The sequence below is a fragment of the Macrobrachium nipponense genome, chromosome 9, assembly GCF_015104395.2.
Source record: "Macrobrachium nipponense isolate FS-2020 chromosome 9, ASM1510439v2, whole genome shotgun sequence".
Lineage (NCBI taxonomy): Eukaryota > Metazoa > Arthropoda > Malacostraca > Decapoda > Palaemonidae > Macrobrachium > Macrobrachium nipponense.
Window position 1 is genome coordinate 83,873,918 of NC_061110.1, and position 18,594 is coordinate 83,892,511.

Genomic DNA, 18,594 nt, shown 5'->3' on the forward strand with positions numbered 1-18,594 from the left:
TCACGGATGAATGTCATCGACTTGAACACCTACTACTCAAGAGCTCTACAGAAGGCTTCCATCATCACCACTACCTTCGTCACTGCTTTATTATGGACCTAAATGACTGGCTATTTGTTGAGGTAAGGTTTGCAATATGTACGGTGCATTTGCTTTGCAAACTTTTATCAATAGTTACGTTATTAGTGTAACGAGTGTCTAGCAACCAAACCCATATATATATATAATAAAGTCGGAAGGGTCTTATATTACGTTCACTTTTGTCATTAATGCAGTCATCACTTAAATTTAATGAAATTTTCGAACGTTAAGGACACTGTAAGGAGTAATTTAGATAAATTTATTGATATGAAGTTTTATATTTCCGTATAGTTCACTTAACTTACAAGATTTTTTTTTCAAGACTAAGCACATATATGCACATTCATGTTTGTAGCCCCTTGCATTTCAAGTTTTATAATGTTACATGTAATGGGTTACAGATCCTTCTGATGTTTCGGAAAATAAGGGGCAATAGTGCGGACCGAATGCAGGTTCTCTGACGGATAGAGCGAGAACGTCCACGCTAAGTTTTCAAAGGTTTTGCAACTCGACCAGGATCATCCTATTCGCCAGTCATAAACTCGACCAGGATCATCCTATTCGCCAGTCATAAACTCGACCAGGATCATCCTATTCGCCAGTCATAAACTCGACCAGGAGCATCCTATTCGCCAGTCATAAACTCGACCAGGATCATCCTATTCGCCAGTCATATTCTTATTGTCAATTGTCTAGTTTTTTTAGTTTATTTTGTAAATTAAAATAATTTTTATAACATATAGTTTTGCTTTACCTTTATGTTAAATTGCTCTTTGCGTAACTGCTTTTCGAAAATGGCGACGAGGATGGGATTGGTTGCGAGGTCCATTGCCTTGAGTATTTTTTTTGTGGAGATTCCTTGAGCAGGTTACGTTCCAGAGTCACGGCGCTCTTTAATATTTCCTTATATCATATTTAGTTTTAAATTTGAGTTCATTTAAATTTTCGCAAGATGCCGCCAAAGAGTATTTCGCGTAGTTCTCGTGCAGCCCTAAGGCAGCAAGTTACCAAGAAGTGTAATTTGAAAGAAAATTTTATTTCTTCGATGTCTGTAAGCGATGCTAAGGAGCATATGAACGTATTGTTGGACCTTAAAGAAAAACTTGACAAAGTGAATAAAGAGGTTTTAAATGAAATTTGGGATAGCGCAGATGAATTCGTGGACAGCGATAAATTGGTGAGTGAGGAAATGGATACTTGGTTTGTTTATGACGATCGTTTGAATAAGTGTCTTTCTCTCCTTAAGACCACGGTGTTTCCTTCGGATCGTTCGCGTCCTGAAATTTCACAGCTTAAATTGCCTGAACTACCCTTACCGACATTTGCTAATAGGGAAGGTGAGGATATTTCGAAGTTTTTGCGAGAGTTTGAAGCGACTGTAGACAAGTATGATCTTAGTACTCACGTTAAATTTACTCTTCTTACGAGACAGCTTCAGGTGACTCGCTTAAACTAGTAAGTTCTCTAGATTGTAGTAATCGTTCGTATGAAGAAGCTAAGAAATTATTACAGAAAGCGTTTGCAGATACTTTGTCTCAACAATACAGTGTTATTAAGCAGTTATCGGAGTTAAAGTTGACTTATCAGAGTGATCCATATGACTTTATCAGTAATATGAGAATTATTTGTAATCAATTTGAGGCTTTAAACATAGATAGAGACATAGTTTTACAGTTTTTCATATGGAATGGATTTAATGACTGTTTCAAGAATCAGTTAATGCATATTACTGGCTCAAATAAACCCTCGTTGCAGCAAATAGATGAACATATCTTTACTGCTTTAGAGTTATAAAGACATATCTAAGAAATTCAATGTAAAACAGGGAAATAATGTTCAGAGAAAGGTTGTTTCAAAGGATGTGTCGAAGTCAAGTTGTTTAGCTTCTGCTGTTGATGGTAGCGTTGAGAAATCCAAAGTTAAGGAATGTTCTTTATGTTTGGCAGATGATAAAGGAGACATTGATCACCCAATTTATAAGTGTTCGGTATATGTAAACGCCACAGCGTAAAATTGAAAAACTAAAGCAGTTGAATTGTTGTACAAACTGTACTTATGATTCTCATAAACTTCAGATTGCAGGTTTAAAGTTTAACAGTAAATGTAGATATTGTAACAAGTGGCATTTCAGCTATCTTTGTAAATTTCGTAACGAAAGCCCAAAAATATAAGTAACGCTAATAACCCTAAAAGTGATTCTGATAACCACGAAGTGAGTAACCAAAAGGTAAAGGTGAATAGTAAAGAGAAATCTAACTCTAATTCTGTTGTTTCTAATCTAACTTGGTCTGATTTGGGAGTTTTGAGAATCTCTTGTAATCCGGTGACTGCTATGCCTTCTTTTTCGTTGAATGACTCTGGGGATAGAGGTATAAACGATTCGGGGAGTCAAGTAACTTTTTTGTAGAGGAAGATTGGGCAAGAGTTGCCGTTTGAAGGGGTGATCCGAATTATTCTTTGGTAGTGAATGGTATTAATTCGTCAAAGCCGTTAGCTACTGTGGTATACAAGGTCAAATTGAGTGAAAATTGTTTTACTGCTATTGCCATAAAGTCCATTAATTTGAAATTAGTATTGCCAGGTGTATCTGAGGTAGCTCAAGCCTTTAAGATAAGGGCTATGTATTAGCTGACAAAACTTTGCATCTATGTAAGGACAAAATTGAAGATATAAAATTGCTTTTGGGAAATGATAACTCTCATTTAGTACCTCAGAAGGATGTGCTGTTTGGAGGTAGTTCTGAGGTGTTTCCCTCGGTCTACTTGGATTCACCCTTAGGAGTGATGCTAGTAGGTGACATTAAGAGGTATAAGCAGAATCTTGCTCTATTACCAGACAGGATAAAGCTTCTTCTGAAGTTTGTATAAATGGTGATTGTTCCCTTGAAGTTGACGATTTTCGATACAGATGGATTGTTCTTAGATTCTGTAGAGAAATTTAAGTTTCCTGCTTATGTTAATATTTCTGTTTTAAATGATAAGGGTCAGATTGTTGAAACTGAACTTGAGAAAGCAGCAGAAGAAATTCTTTCCTCAAAGGCAGAAACTGTTTTAAACAGTGATTCTAAAGTGTACGACGAAGACTTTATGGAGGAGAACAGGAAAGTAGTAGAATTTGCTTTAGAAAATACCTGTAGAGATAGTGAAGGAAGGTTAGTTATGCCTCTGTTATGGAATGGGAAAGTAGCTCATTTGCTTGGAAAGAATCAAAATGTCAAAAGCAATATTAAAGTCAAATTTTAAGAAATTTAATAAAAAGGATAATGCTTTACATATGATTGATGAGGTTTTTAAAGAACAGGAACAGCTAGGCATTATAGAGAGTGTGTCTAACCTCGAGCAATTCTTGGAGGATAACCCCCAACACAGCTTTCTACCTCACATGCCAGTGTTCAGAATGGACCATGAGTCGACAAAATGTCGTAATGTATTTTTGTCCAATTTGTGTGAATCTGACCCAGGTAAACCTATAACATTATCACATAATCAAGCAATTTTTGCTGGTCCTTGTTTGAATAAGAAGATTTCAACTTCTATTTTACAGTTAAGGTTTAATGAAAAGTTGATATGTTTTGATATTAAAAAGTCATTTCTGATGATTAAGTTGGTGCCTTCAGATCAAAGTAGGTTACTCTTTTATTGGTATAGAAATGTATCTAAAAAGGACTATTCCTTTATAAACATTGCAGACCACCATTTGGTTTGCCATGTGTTCCAGCTTTATTAATGTTAGCACTTTATAAAATTTTGATGTTAGAGGTCCAAGGTGACAATATTGATGTGAAGGAATTGAAGAAAGAGTTATATAACTTAGCTTACATGGATAACTTGGCTTTCACAGCCAATGATGCTGAAAAGTTGAAATGGGCCTATACGAAACTTAAAAGTATATTTCTCCCTATCAATTTGAACTACAGCAATTCATAACTAATGATGACTCTCTGCAGCAACATATAGATGAAGGTAAGGAAAAGACTCCTACTAAGGTAAAATTGCTTGGGTTGATGTGGGACAGAAGTAGTGATACTCTGTCGACAAGTAAGTTGGTACTTGATAAGGATGCAACAACCAAAAGACAGATTTTAAGTTCAATTGCAGCCAATTTTGATGTGTTCTCATTTTATGGTCCCTTATTAAACAGGGCTAGATTATTTATGCATTCGCTACAGTGCAGAAAAGAAGTTGGATGGGACGATACTCTATCGGATGATGAATTACGAGAGTGGACTAATATTTGCAAGCAAGTGAATGGTGTTCCTGAAATTCCAGTGAAGAGATTTGTTGGTCGTAGAAATGATCCTTTCCAGCTGATTGCTTTTTGTGATTCTAGCAAGCATATATATGGAGTTGTACTCTTTATCAAGAACTTGAGAACTAAGGAGGTAAGTTTTCTTCTATCAAAAAATAGAATAATTGGGCGCCAGTTAGAACTAAAGTCTATCCCTTCTCTTGAATTTCAATCTCTTGTGCTTGGTACGGAAACCGTTGTTGATATTTATTAAAGAACTCTGTGGTTCAGAGAGTGTATCTCCCATTAACATAACAAAGTTGGTAGTATTCTCAGATAGTGCAGTTGCACTGAGCTGGCTAAATTCTCGAAACAAATAGTTGACAAATTAAGGAAACTATAGTCGATTCATTTAAGGTAGATTCTTGAGCCTACGAGACGTTTGTTTGGCGGCCGCTGATTGGCTGGTAGCGGGAGGCAGACTGCTCGCTCAGCGGGTCATATTTTCGTTTGTAGCTTAGAAAACTAGCAATATGTTTCATTTCTTCATTTATCTCACGTTTTACAAAAGATAGGAAAGTTTTGTGGCATACCAAAGGATTCAGTATTAAATGTACAATTAATGAATCTTTTCCTGAAATCAATAAGTTAAAATACAAAGGAATTACAACGAGTAGAAGTGAAGGAGGGAGAAACATTTCATTCTTTATACCTGTTTTTATTCATCATCGGATTTTGCATAATTCACGAGATCAAGATAAAACAAAAATGAAATCTTGTGTTTTAAAACAATAAAATCACCCTGAATACGCTGGTGCTTTCAGATTTTAAATACGTGTAATATGTAAAGAGAACATGAAGAATATGTCTTATTATGTTGCATCCGTGCTTGACTCGGTTTTGACAGTAGTGCCGAGAGACGCAAGATATCGTGGGGCTGGTCCTCTAAGCTAGAACTGTTGGCGTGTTGGCAGTTGCCAATTGGCGATGAGAAGTTTGCAGTTTCGAGAATAATGTATTTACCGAATTATTTATTTCATTACATTTTCTATAAATAAATGCATAGAATTCCCATTATGACTTTCGAACATTTTTACTAAAATATTATATATGTCCGTATTTCTGACATATCTGATAAAGAAAAGTAAATAATCAGATGGATGCATCTGGGTGTTGGCTTCAATTTAGTCTAAGTGAGAAATGTACATGCTTTATGAGGCTCACTGATAAATAACAGAACTTGTTTCTCTGGCCAATAACATCAAAAGCTTATGGTTTTCATATGTTCTCTCAATAAACAAAAGTACAAATGTTTATTTCTTACCATAAAATTTGTTGACGATGTAACGAATATAATATACTGTCTTTTTCAGAATTGCTTGAGTTACTCTTACACCAGAATGTTTATCTCCTTTATATCATGTTACACTTGACAACATGTCTAAAACAATGTTTAGGAAAAATTTGCTTAGTTTTCTCCTGAGGTAGTTGATTATTCTTGAATCACTTAATTCATACCTGAGTTAGTATAGCTCCCGTAACCGTTCCCACAGCCTGCATAATTGTATATATATATAGTACATGTAGGATAATGAGACTAATCAGAAGACTGTTATATCATCATCTTTTTATACAAAAAGAATGGAAATTCATGCAGATATATTATGTCATAAACACAAAAGAAACTCATAACACAGTAGGCTACATTGGTATGTCATTAGGCTATCGATATGAACAAAAGAAAATTAAAAATTTACAAATTTTTCTTACGTCTCATATTTAAAAAATAAATAAAAAGGAAAAACAAATCATGCATATATACTAGTCATGTCATTACCTATTGGAACAAAAAGAATGGGAAATTATAAAGATATTCATTGATATCCCCTTTTCTATTAAAACCAAGTAAAAAGAATTTATAAACAGATATGTACATTGTTATGCCATTAAAGAATATTAAAAAAAAAAAAAAAGGAAACTCATGGGATATACTGTAGTTATGAAATTGCCTATCTAAAAAATGGAAAACTATAGAACACTGTTAGGTCTTCAACTTAAAAAAAAAATAATGGAAAATCATTGATATATATCATCACTGTCAGTGTCATCCTCCTAATATCAATATCATCACTGTCAGTTTCGTCATCTCCAATGTCAATAACAAAACTTTCAAACATATGCCCTCTAGCAACATCTTTCCTCCAATAATCATCTTCTAATTTCTTAACGTGGTGAAAACATTTCTTCCAGTCTTCTGTTGTAACTTTGTCTATCGCCAGTCTCGTAAGCTGCTCAACAGTTTTCAAAGATTGATTTGCATTAGAGTTATTTTTTCTGATATCCCCTTTATTGAGCCCAAATAAGTTCTATGGGGTTAAACTGACAATAATATGGTGGCAGCCTGAGCACTTCTGACCATTTTGCACGGGCTATCTCCATCTATCACATACCTCTGTTTTTCTTTGTGACACTTGGCAATCTGCAGCAATTTTGGCTTTGTTGCTGATGGGTCGTGGGTGACGTTATTAGAAGAAAGCCACTCTATGACTTCACTTTTTTCTGTTGCTGGTTGTTGGCACTTTATTTTCTATTTTGCTGTGGTATGGAGCATTGTCCATTATGATTAGAGATCTATCTTCTATATTAGGCAATAGTTGTACCTTAAACCACTTTAAAAACCTTTCATGGCCCATGGAATCATGGTAGTCCCCATTGGCACCATTTTTTGACCTAAACAACATAGCGCATCTTTGACAAACCCCTTCTCACTCCCCGCGTGCACCACAATAAATCTTGACCCCTTTCCAGTCTTAAGTTTGGGTCCTATTTCGCCTTCACCCGTTGTCCAACACTGACGTACACATTCATTTTGGTTTATCCAAGTTTCATCAAGGAATACTTCAGGTTTACGTTCAGTTGGACTACAATTCCTATTCTTTTCAATTAACCGTAGGTATTCAGTTCTCGCTGCCACTATATCATCACGTTTCATTAAAATTGCTCTTCCACTCGTCACTTTTTTGTATCGGAATCCAAGCCCTCTCACAATTTTCCATAACGTTGTTCTTCCACCATTAAACTTTACCGGGTCTTCCTTCACTTTTCCAGTAGGGCATCTAACGTTGGGAGCTCTCCTCTCTCGTAAAAAGACAAATTCTCCTTCGAATACACTCATTTTCAAAACTATCCACCTTGTCCTTCACTCGGATCCTCTTCCTGGGATATACAGGTGAAGCGAAGGGGGACGTTACCACATTCAGATGACTGTCGCTTGATTTTTTTCACTGTGTTGGTTGGCACTCCTGTAGCTTTGGCGGTCTTCTCAAATACTTCATTTCTTGAGTCTGCTCCCCACTGTGAGCTGAAGTAACGATGAACATTCATTATAATGTTGCGAGCTTGACTTGCAAATCTGGAAACGGCTGCGACGAATGATGCTGTCATCTTGGAGACATCTGCTTGAAAAGAAAAAAAAATCTTGCTTAGTTCGTTGCTGTTTTATTTTTGCTCCACTGATTTATTATTCATATCACTCAATTAAGTCTCTGATATCTCTTAAGTTTGAAAATATATTCATATAAGAAAATTAGAAACAATATGTTGAAACCAACCTCATTAAAACTAAGGATGAGCTGAAGAGTGCGAAGTAGGTCCGTAGATTTCAAATTCATTCCTGGACTGAATTTCCCGCGGCCCGCCCGCGGCCAGCCTACACCTCCAACGATACCAGATGCATCCATCTGATTATTTACTTTTTTATCAGATATGTCCAGAAATACGGACATATATGATATTTGAGTAAAAATGTTCGAAAGTCATAATGGGAATTCTATGCATTTATTTATAGAAAATATAAGGACATAATAATTCGGTGAATACATAGTCTCGAAACTGCAAACTTCTCATATCGCCAATTGGCAACTGCCAACACGCCAACGGCTCTAGCTGAGAGGACCACCCAACGATGTGTCTCGGCACTATTGTCAAACCGAGTCAAGCACGAATGCAACATAATAAGACATATTCTTCATTTTCTCTTTACATATTACACGCATCTAAAATCTGAAAGCACCAGCGTATTCAGGGTGATTTTATTGTTTGATAACACAAGATTTTATTTTATCTTGATCTCATGAATTATGCAAAATCCGATGATGAATAAAAACAGGTATAAAGAATGAAATGTTTCTCCCTTCACTTCTACTCGTTGTAATTCCTTTGTATTTTAACTTATTGATTTCAAAAAAAGATTATTTAATTGTACATTTAATACCGAATCCTTAGGTATGACCAAAACTTTCCTATCTTTTGTAAACGTGAGATAAAATGAAGAAATGTAAACATATTGCTAGTTTTCTAAGCTACAAACGAAAATATGGACCCACTGAGCGAGCAGTCTGCCTCCCGCTACCAGCCAATCAGAGGCCGCCAAACAAACGTCTCGTAGGCACAAGAATCTACCTTAAATGAATCGACTATAGGTATTTTTATTATGAACAGGTTGCACAGAATAGAGAATTTATGTGAAACTGTCCCTGTGGACTTTCAAATTTTGTACAGGTATGATAAATCCTGCAGATTGTACTACCAGGTCCTTGTCTTATAAGAGGTTGATAAAATCAAATTTCTTCACAGGACCTGATACCATTCAGGATATCTTGGAAGATGACCATTTGGATGTAACTATCCCAAATCCTTTAACCAACGTACTTGAAGTTTCAGAGGGCCAGTGTGAGATAAGGAGTGTGACAAAGCCAGAGATAGGAGATATTTTAAATTCAACAGTTCCAAGTTCCAGTTGGCTTCATTTGATTTCTGTCTACAAATATGTACTGACATTCATAAACAGTGTCAAACTGAAATTGAAGAACAAATCTGGCAAGTATGACCATTTTGAAGTTTTCAGTAATTAAGAAATTTCTTTGAAAGCATGGCAGATGATCATTTTGCATGATCAACAGCAAAATTTTCCTGAAGTTTTTAGATATTTCAGAGAAAGAAACCCTCAAATTAGAGATATTCCCAACATAGTGAGTCAACTGAATTTATTCATTGATAAGAAATCTGGTTTACTAAGAGTTAAAAGTAAATTTTGTAAGTGGAGAGACCGTAAATATGAATTCCCCATTCTTTTGGCTAAAAACAGTAAATTGACCGAAGAAATCATAAACAAATTTCATGTTAAGTTAGCTCATTCTGGAATATATGCTACATTATCTGAGGCTAGGAAACAGTTTTGGATTCCTTGTAGTTTTTCTACTGTAAAGAAAGTCTTGAAAGCTTGTGTTCACTGCCGTAGATTTAACAGTAGACCTATAAAATTAAACCAGGCTCCATATAGGGAATTTAGGGTTTCTCCTCCAACCATACCTTACAGGTACATTTTCATAGATTATTTCGGACCTTACTGGGTATATTGGATGGGTAAGAAATCAAAAGTTTGGATATTATGTATCACTTGCTTATGGTCGAGGGCCATAAATCTTAAGGTATGTGTAGACCTTTCAGAGATTTCCTTTTTGAGAGCACTGCAGCTCCATTGTTTCGAGTTTGGGGTACCTGAACTCTGTTTAAGTGACCAAGGTTCACAGCTAACTTCGGGTGCTAGAACTGTTGAAAACTTTCTAAATGATAAGGATACACAATCTTATTTCTGGGAGAACAACATAAAACCTTTGAGTTTCCAGCAATACTATAAAGGTCACAGTGAACTTGGTTCTTTAGTGGAATCGTGTGTGAAGATGGTTAAGAGGCTTATTGAAGGTTCTGTTCGGAACATGGTCCTAGAATATTTAGATTTTGACTTTGCTGTCCAAAATATTGTACACTTAGTAAATCGTCGTCCAATTGCCTTTAAAGAATATTTGCGAAGCAATGATGGGTCTGAACCTGTACCCTCTCCTATAACTCCAGAAATTTTAGTTAAAGGACACGAATTAAATTCCTTAAACATTATTCCCTATTTACATCCTTTACCCAGGGCAGATGATACTTGGGTTCCTGATATATCTCCCATTGCCCATGTGAAGGACAGTCACCGAAAGTTACGAAAGGCTAGGGAAAGTATAATAGAGATATATAATAACAAGTTTGTTGTGCAGCTTGTGAACCAAGCAACTGATAAACGAGGTAGATACAACCTGTTAATCATAAGCTATTGGAAGTTGGAGACATTGTTCTCATTAAAGAACCCTTCTCAAACCTACTCTTTGGGTGAAGTAACTGGTGCAACTGTAATCAAAGGAAAAATAGGGAAGAAACTAAAAGGCACGATTCCTCTTTGATTCCATTACTTTACAAAAGGGAATTTGAGGCTAAATTTAGCGATAAGGTACAATCAACATGTGATGGTAAGCAGAGTAAGGTAGATGTAGTTAAGGAGAGACCCAAGAGGCAAACTGCAATGATTGGGAAAGATAGGGTAAAGAAACTATTTGAGGATGATTTAGCGTAATCATTTATTTATATTTTTTTTCAATCTTTCTTAGAAAATTGAATCCCCTCATGGGACTGTAGAAAAATGCACACTTGTGCGCATTTTGTTTTTTACATATTATATGTATTGAGTTTGGTTGTGGTTTTTATGTTGTTTGCTCAGGAATAGCTAATTTTTTATATTAAAAGCAAATGCATTTTATTTGCATCCCTAAATACCTCTAAGAACAATTAAAAGTAACGAGCCATTCCTGAACCATATATTTAAGTTTGCCAGGTTGTTCGCCACCTAACACCAGGCTTAGAAACCGTCGTCGGCAGCGAGCGACCTGAAGAAGGGAGTACGGAGAGCTCAGCATAAGCTACAGGACCAGACCAGTCTTCTCCGGATTTGAAAAATTATTACAGCCAAGAAGCAATGGCTGCCACAAATTAATTTGAGGACTGTGGCTCTGGACGTAATTTCTCACGGATGAATGTCATCGACTTGAACACCTACTACTCAAGAGCTCTACAGAAGGCTTCCATCATCACCACTACCTTCGTCACTGCTTTATTATGGACCTAAATGACTGGCTATTTGTTGAGGTAAGGTTTGCAATATGTACGGTGCATTTGCTTTGCAAACTTTTAACAATAGTTACGTTATTAGTGTAACGAGTGTCTAGCAACCAAACCCATATATATATATAATAAAGTCGGAAGGGTCTTATATTACGTTCACTTTTGTCATTAATGCAGTCATCACTTAAATTTAATGAAATTTTCGAACGTTAAGGACACTGTAAGGAGTAATTTAGATAAATTTATTGATATGAAGTTTTATATTTCCGTATAGTTCACTTAACTAACAAGATATTTTTTTTTCAAGACTAAGCACATATATGCACATTCATGTTTGTAGCCCCTTGCATTTCAAGTTTTATAATGTTACATGTAATGGGTTACAGATCCTTCTGATGTTTCGGAAAATAAGGGGCAATAGTGCGGACCAAATGCAGGTTCTCTGACGGATAGAGCGAGAACGTCCACGCTAAGTTTTCAAAGGTTTTGCAACTCGACCAGGATCATCCTATTCGCCAGTCATATTCTTATTGTCAATTGTCTAGTTTTTTTAGTTTATTTTGTAAATTAAAATAATTTTTATAACTTTTAGTTTTGCTTTACCTTTATGTTAAAATGCTCTTTGTGTAACTGCTTTTCGAAAAGTATATGCAAGTATTCAACCCTTTATGCATTGCATAACCCATATTTTGCATATATAAAAGGCATTGAACTTACGAGTTTATACGCCACGCCAGAGGTTGCCACAGTAGTAAATGCAAGTATTCAACCCATTATGCATTGCATAACCCATATTTTGCATATATAAAAGGCATTGAACTTACGGGTTTTTACGCAACGCCAGAGGTCGCCACAGTAGTATATGCAAGTATTCAACCCTTTATGCATTGCATAACCCATATTTTGCATAACGCCATTATGCACTGAATAACCCATATTTTGCATATATAAAAGGTATTGAACTTACGGGTTTTTACGCAACGCCAGAGGTCGCCACAGTAGTATATGCAAGTATTCAACCATTTATGCATTGCATAACCCATATTTTACATATATATAAAAGGCATTGAACTTACAGGGTTTTATATGTAAGTATGCAACCATTTATGCATTGCATAACTCATATTTTGCATATATAAAAGGCATTGAACTTACGGGTTTTTACACCACGCCAGACGTTGCCACAGTAGTATATGCAAGTATTCAATCCATTATGCATTGCATAACCCATATTTTGCATATATAAAAGGCATTGAACTTACATGCTTTTACGCCACGCCAGAGGTTGCCACAGTAGTATATGCAAGTATTGAACCCATTATGCATTGCATAACCCATACTTTGCATATATAGAAGGCATTGAACCTATGGAATTTTACGCCACGCCATAAGTTGTCCACAGTTTGTTTATGCAAGTATGCAACCCATTATGTATGGCATAACCCATGCATTTTGCATATAAAAGGCATTGAACTTACGGTTTTTTACGCCATGCCAGAGGTTGCCACAGTAGTATAATGCAAGTATTCAACCCATTATCCATTGCATAACCCATACTTTGCATATATAAAAGGCATTGAACTTACATGCTTTTACGCCACGGCCAGAGGTTGCCACTGTAGTATATGCAAATATTCTACCCATTATGCATTGCATAACCTATATTTTGCATATATAAAAGGCATTGAACCTATGGGATTTTACGCCACACGCCATAAGTTGCCACAGTTTGTTTATGCAAGTATGCAACCCATTATGTATGGCATAACCCATATTTTGTCATATATAAAAGGCATTGAACTTGAGGGTTTTTACGCCATGCCAGAGGTTGCCACAGTAGTATATGCAAGTATTCAACCCATTATCCATTGCATAACCCATACTTTGCATATATAAAAGGCATTGAACTTACGAGTTTTTACGCCCCATGCCAGAGGTTGCCATAGTAGTATATGCAAGTATTCAACCAAAAAATTATGCATTGCATAACTCAAATTTTGCATATATAAAAGGCATTGAACTTACGGTTTTTACACCACGGCCAAAAAAAGAACTCTTGCCCACAGTAGTATATGCAAGTATTCAATCCCATTATGCATTGCATAACCCAATTTTATTTTGCATATATAAAAGGCATTGAACTTTACATGCTTTTACCCGCCATCGCCAAGGTTCAGTTTGCCCCTTAAGTATATGCAAATATTCTACCCATTATGCCGTTGCCATAACCTATTTTTATTTTGCATATATTAAAAGGCGATTGAATCCTATGGGAGTTTTACGCCACGCCATAAAGTTTGCCACAGTTGTTTTTATGCAAGTATTGAACTCCTCCACCAAAAAAACCAACCCCCACCGGAAGAGGAAGATTAAGCCACCCACCCCCCAAAACCCCCTCAAAAAAAAAAACCCCACCACCCCCCCCAAAAACCCCACAAAAAAAAAAAAAAAGAACACAACCCCCACACAACCCCCAACAAGCACCCCCATTATGGTGGCATAACCCATATTTTTGCATTATGTAAAAGGCATTGAACTTAACGGGTTTTTACGCCATGCCAGAGGTTGCCACAGTAGTATATTGCAAGTTATTCAATACCCATTATCCATTGCATCAACCCATACTTTGCATATATAAAAGGCATTGAACTTACAGGTTTTTTACGCCATGCCAGAGTTGCCATAGTATAAAATAAATTTTGCAGTATCAACCCATAATGCAATTGCATACCCATTACTTTGGCAATTAATTAATAAAAGGCCCATTATGCAAATTGCATAACCCTACTGCATTATATTTAAAAAGCTTTGCCATAATTATTAAAAACGCATTGAACTCACGGGTTTTTACGGCACACCAAAGGTTGCCACAGTAGCATATGCAAGTATTCAACCCTTTATGCATTGCATAACCCATATTTTTCATATATAAAAGGAATTGAACTTACGGGCTTTTACGTCACGCCAGAGGTTGCCAGAGTAGTATATCCAAGAAGTCAACCCTTTATGCATTGTATAACCCATATTTTGCATATATAAAAGGCATTGAACTTACAGGTTTTTACGCCATGCCAGAGGTCGCCACAGTAGTATATGCAAGTATTCAACCCATCATGCATTGCAGAACCCATACTTTGCATATATAAAAGGCATTGAATTCACGGGTTTTACGCCACGCCAGAGGTCGCACGTTTGTATATGCAAGTATTCAACCCATTATGCATTGCATAACTATACTTTGCATATATAAAAGGCATTGAACTTACAGGTTTTTATGCCACGCCAGAGGTTGCCACAGTAGTATATGCAAGTCTTCAACCCATTATGCATTGCAAAATCTATATTTTGCATATATAAAAGGCATTGAACCTACGGGTTTTTACGCCATGCCAGAGGTTGCCACAGTAGTATATGCAAGTATTCAACCCTATATGCATTGCAATACCCATATTTTGCATATATAAAAGGCATTGAACTTACGGGTTTTTACGCCATGCCAGAGGTTGTCACAGTAGTATATGCAAGTATTTAACCCATTATGTATTGCATAACCCATATTTTGCATATATAAAAGGCATTGAACTTAGGGTTTTTACGCCACGCCAGAGGTTGCCACAGTAGTATATGCAAGTATTCAACCCATTATACATTGCATAACCCATATTTTGCATATATAAAAGGCACTGAATTTAGAGGTTATTATACCACGCCAGAGGTCGCCATAATAGTATATGCAAGTCTTCAACCCATTCTGTATTGCATAACCCATATTTTGCATATATAAAAGGCATTGAACTTATGGGTTTTTACGCAACGCCAGAGGTTGCCACAGTAGTATATGCAAGTATTCAACCCATTATCCATTGCATAACCCATACTTTGCATATATAAAAGGCATTGAACTTATGGGTTTTTACGCAACGCCAGAGGTCGCCACAGTAGTATATGCAAGTATTCAACCCATTATGCATTGCATAACCTATATTTTTCATATATAAAAGGCATTGAACTTACGGGTTTTTACGCCACGCCAGAGGTTGCCACAGTAGTATATGCAAGTCTTCAACCCATTATGCATTGCATAACCCATATTTTGCATATATAAAATGCATTGAACTTACGGGTTTTTACGCCACGCCAGAGGTTGCCACAGTAACATATGCAAGTATTCTACCAATTATGCATTGCATAACCCATATTTTGCATATATAAAAGGCATTGAACTTACGGGTTTTTACGCAACGCCAGAGGTCGCCACAGTAGTATATGCAAGTATTCAACCCATTATGCATTGCATAACCCATATTTTGCATATATAAAAGGCATTGAACTTACGGGTTTTTATGCCACGCCAGAGGTCGCCACAGTAGTATATGCAAGTATTCAACCCGTTATGCATTGCATAACCTATATTTTGCATATATAAAAGGCATTGAACTTACAGGTTTTTACGCCACGCCAGAGGTTGCCACAGTTGTATATGCAAGTTTTCAACCCATTATGCATTGCATAACCCATATTTTGCATATATAAAATGCATTGAACTTACGGGTTTTTACGCCACGCCAGAGGTTGCTACAGTAGTATATGCAAGTATTCCACCCATTATGCATTGCATAACCCATACTTTGCGTATATAAATGGCATTGAACTTACGGGTTTTTACGCCACGCCAGAGATTGCCACAGTAGCATATGCAAGTATTCAACCCATTATGCATTGCATAACCCATATTTTGCATATATAAAAGGCATTGAACTTACGGGTTTTTACGCCGCGCCAGATGTTGCAACAGTAGTATATGCAAGTATTCAACCCATTATCCATTGCATAACCTATAATTTGCATATGAAAAAGGCATTGAACTTACGGGTTTTTACGCCACGCCAGAGGTTGCTACAGTAGTATATGCAAGTATTCAACCCATTATGCATTGCATAACCCATATTTTGCATATATAAGGCATTGAACTTACGGGTTTTTATGCCGCGCCAGAGGTTGCCACAGTAGTATATGCAAGTATTCAACCCATTATGCATTGCATAACCCATACTTTGCATACATAAAAGGCATTGAACTTACGGGTTTTTACGCCACGCCAGAGGTTGCCACAGTAGTATATGCAAGTATTCAACCCATTATGCGTTGCAAAACCTATACTTTGCATATATAAAAGGCATTGAACTTACGGGTTTTTACGCCACGCCAGAGGTTGCTACAGTAGTATATGCAAGTATTCAACCCTATATGCATTGCATAACCCATATTTTGCATATATAAGGCATTGAACTTACGGGTTTTTATGCCGCGCCAGAGGTTGCCACAGTAGTATATGCAAGTATTCAACCCATTATGCATTGCATAACCCATACTTTGCATACATAAAGGGCATTGAACTTACGGTTTTTTACGCCGCGCCAGAGGTTGCCACAGTAGTATATGCAAGTATTCAACCCATTATGCGTTGCATAACCTATACTTTGCATATATAAAAGGCATTGAACTTACGGGTTTTTACGCCGCGCCAGAGGTTGCCACAGTAGTATATGCAAGTATTCAACCCATTATGCATTGCATAACCCATACTTTGCATATATAAAAGGCATTGAACTTACGGGTTTTTACGCCGCGCCAGAGGTTGCCAGAGTAGTATATGCAAGTATTCAACCCATTATGCGTTGCATAACCTATACTTTGCATATATAAAAGGCATTGAACTTACGGGTTTTTACGCCGCGCCAGAGGTTGCCACAGTAGTATATGCAAGTATTCAACCCATTATGCGTTGCATAACCCATACTTTGCATATATAAAAGGCATTGAACTTTACAGGGTTTTTACGCCACGCCAGAGGTTGCCACAGTATTTATGCAGTATTCAACCCATTATGCATTGCATAACCCATACTTTGCACACATAAAAGGCATTGAACTTACGGGTTTTTACGCCACGCCAGAGATTGCCACAATAGCATATGCATTTATTCTACCCATTATGCATTGCATTACCCATATTTTGCATATATAAAAGGCATTGAACTTACGGGTTTTTACGCCGCGCCAGAGGTTGCCACAGTAGTATATGCAAGTATTGAACCCATTATGCATTGCATAACCCATACTTTGCATATATAGAAGGCATTAAACTTATGGGTTTTTATGCCACGCCAGAGGTTGCCACTGTAGTATATGCAAATATTCTACCCATTATGCATTGCATAACCCATATTTTGCATATATAAAAGGCATTGAACCTATGGGTTTTTACGCCACGCCATAGGTTGCCACAGTTGTTTATGCAAGTATGCAACCCATTATGTATGGCATAACCCATATTTTGCATATATAAAAGGCATTGAACTTACGGGTTTTTACGCCATGCCAGAGGTTGCCACAGTAGTATATGCAAGTATTCAACCCATTATCCATTGCATAACCCATACTTTGCATATATAAAAGGCATTGAACTTACAGGTTTTTACGCCATGCCAGAGGTTGCCATAGTAGTATATGCAAGTATTCAACCCATTATGCATTGCATAACCCATACTTTGCATATATAAAAAGCATTGAACTCACGGGTTTTTACGGCACACCAAAGGTTGCCACAGTAGCATATGCAAGTATTCAACCCTTTATGCATTGCATAACCCATATTTTCATATATAAAAGGAATTGAAACTTACGGGCTTTTTTTACGCCACGCCAGAGGTTGCCAGAGTAGTATATCCAAGAAGTCAACCCTTTATGCATTGTATAACCCATATTTTGCATATATAAAAGGCATTGAACTTACAGGTTTTTACGCCACGCCAGAGGTCGCCACAGTAGTATATGCAAGTATTCAACCCATCATGCATTGCAGAACCCATACTTTGCATATAAAAATAAAAAGGCATTGAATTCACGGGGTTTTACGCCACGCCAGAGGTCGCCACAGTTGTATATGCAAGTATTCAACCCATTATGCATTGCATAACTATACTTTGCATATATAAAAGGCATTGAACTTACAGGTTTTTATGCCACGCCAGAGGTTGCCACAGTAGTATATGCAAGTCTTCAACCCATTATGTATTGCAAAATCTATATTTTGCATATATAAAAGGCATTGAACCTACGGGTTTTTACGCCATGCCAGAGGTTGCCACAGTAGTATATGCAAGTATTCAACCCTATATGCATTGCAATACCCATATTTTGCATATATAAAAGGCATTGAACTTACGGGTTTTTACGCCATGCCAGAGGTTGCCACAGTAGTATATGCAAGTATTTAACCCATTAT